A 2,401-nucleotide genomic window follows, 5' to 3' on the forward strand; every position below is an offset into this window, starting at 1 on the left:
ACCACGAATAGCTAAAGCTACCCTGAAGAATAAAAATAAAACCATAGGAATCACAATTCCAGACCTCAAGACATACTGGTGCTGGTCATCAGAACAGTCTGGTACTGGTCCAGAAACAGAGCATCAATGGAACAGAACAGAAACCCAGAAGTGAGCCGACACATGTTACAGCCAATTAATCTTTGACAATAGAATTGGAAATAATCTAGGGAAAATGGTTAGTCTTTTTAACAAAAGCTGTTGGGACAATTGGCTAAGAGCCTGCAAAAGTAAGAAGCAAGACCCTCACCTTCCACCTACACAAAAATCAGCTCTAAATGAATGAAGGATGTAAATTTGCATCCAGAACCCACCATTCTGTTAGATGAAAACCTAGGAAGCACTCTACAAGATATAGGCATTGGTGAGGATTTCTTAGAAGAGTCATTCCACAGGTTTCATCATACTTCATTTTCATTTGTTTCAAGAAATTCTAAAATTTCCTTTGAAATTTCTTCAGGGATCCATTGGTTGCTCATTTACATGTTTGGTTTCAATGTAAATTTTGTACTGTCCTTACTGTTTGACCTCTAGTTTTATTTCTTCTTTTTTAATGTATGGGAATCTTCATGAATTTGCATGTCATCTTTGTGCAGGGGACATGCTATTCCTCTCTGTGTTGTTTCAATTTTAATATTGGGCTGGTGAAGTGAGCACTCTAGTTTTATTCTTTATGGCCTGAGAAGATACATGTCATAATTTCAATCTTTCTAAATTGATTCAGACTTGATTTCTAGCCTAATATATTGCCTTGTCTTAGGAAATACCCTATGTACTGATGAGAAGGATGTATATTCAATAGCTGTTGGGTGGAATGTTTTATGAATATCTGTTAAGTCTATTTGCTCCATTGCATGGTTCAGTTCTGATTTTTTTGTGGTGACATTAATAATTTATTACTGTGAAATTGTATGTCCAATTGTATTATTTATATTTGATATTAAGAGCCTTGTTTTTCTTTCTTTTGTTTTTCATTTCTTTTTATTAATACAGAGAACAGATTTTATGTATTGCAGAGGAAGATAATCACAGTTCCCTTGCTCTCTTGCTCCTCCATCAACCTCCTTTCTCCCGTCTATCCATCAGTTTCTGAAAAGACAGGATTTTAATACACTCTACATTTGCAGGCTTAATTCATCACCCATCACAATAGTCAACAAGTAAAAAGCAGGAAGACCACAGTTCCAGGGGAGCATAAACACAGGTGAAAAACAGTAATCATATCCCAAAGTGAGCATTTCATTTCTATATGCTTTGTATTCAATATTAGCTGCCAGATATTAGAAAGCAGATAGTGTTAGCCTGAGTGAGGTCTTCAGCTACAGTTTCAGCTGTGTCTGGAAGCCCCATAGCTGTACAGTCTGCAGCAGTTCTTGGAGAGAGTTGGGCATTGATCACACTAGGTTTGTGATGGCTGTAGCCATGTTTATGATGCCATGGAACAAAAAGGGCTGGTTCCCTTGTCCCACCAGGCAAATTTGCATGATGCTGGACCCAACAGCAATACCCATGGGGTGTATGAAGTGGGTGGGGCATTCTCCAGGTCCCATTGTGTGGGCATGATGAATGCTGGGCTTTATATCATCAGCAGCCTAATTGTCAATACTGGGGCAAGTTAATTAAGGGAAATTTGTCCGCATTCCACAAGGTGAATACAAGGGTTATGTTGGGAATTGTGCACTGGCATGTAGGGTATATTTCCACAACTCTGAGGAAGGTGGTACTGGTAATCAGTCTTAAAGTTGCAGGATGCATGGAGCTCCTTACCCAGGTCCTACAGGGTGAGTGGTAGCATTGCTGGGACTTGTGGATCAACCTGGTGCAGAATGTAGGTAGTGGCCTCAAGATACCACAGGCGAATGTGAGTTGGGTTTGGGTCACCAGAAGTAACATTTCATTTCCAGAATTGCTGGACACAGAGATTGTCCCTAGTTCCTGCAGAGCACACATGGCTGACACCGGGGCTTGTGCCCTGGTGACTCAGCACCCTGAACAAAGAGCTGGTCCTCAGGTCTGGTTTGCTGACATCATGTAGGGGCTGCTGCTGGTAACTAGCCCCAAGAAGTCAAGGAAAACTTTGCCAGATGGCAGATGAGTGAGCACAACCCCATGGCTGAGCCAGAGCTCCCGCAGCTGCAGAACTCAGAGGACCTTGCCCTTGCCTCTGAGACAAACCTTTGTTATGTTTCTGGGGGCATTTGGTAGTAATGGGACTACTTGCTTCCCATTAAGACAGGTGGCATTTAGCAGTTTCACAGCAGCATGGCCTGGACGCTTTGGGGTCTAAGAGAGGTGGTGTGGCTTTCTTTCTTGGAGCAATATAGTTACTCTGACCCTAGTCAGCCTTCTAGACTTGATTCTT

General features: G+C 41.7%; 1 non-coding gene across 1 annotated transcript; it reads right to left on the minus strand.

The window, feature by feature from the left end:
* Positions 1-590: 590 nt before the first annotated feature.
* On the minus strand, positions 591-695 carry LOC118757744 (U6 spliceosomal RNA). Its single transcript, XR_004995351.2, has one exon. It is a non-coding gene; the product is annotated as a U6 spliceosomal RNA (small nuclear RNA).
* Positions 696-2,401: the final 1,706 nt, after the last annotated feature.

Source organism: Ochotona princeps, chromosome 16, assembly GCF_030435755.1.
Source record: "Ochotona princeps isolate mOchPri1 chromosome 16, mOchPri1.hap1, whole genome shotgun sequence".
Classification (NCBI taxonomy): Eukaryota; Metazoa; Chordata; class Mammalia; order Lagomorpha; family Ochotonidae; genus Ochotona; species Ochotona princeps.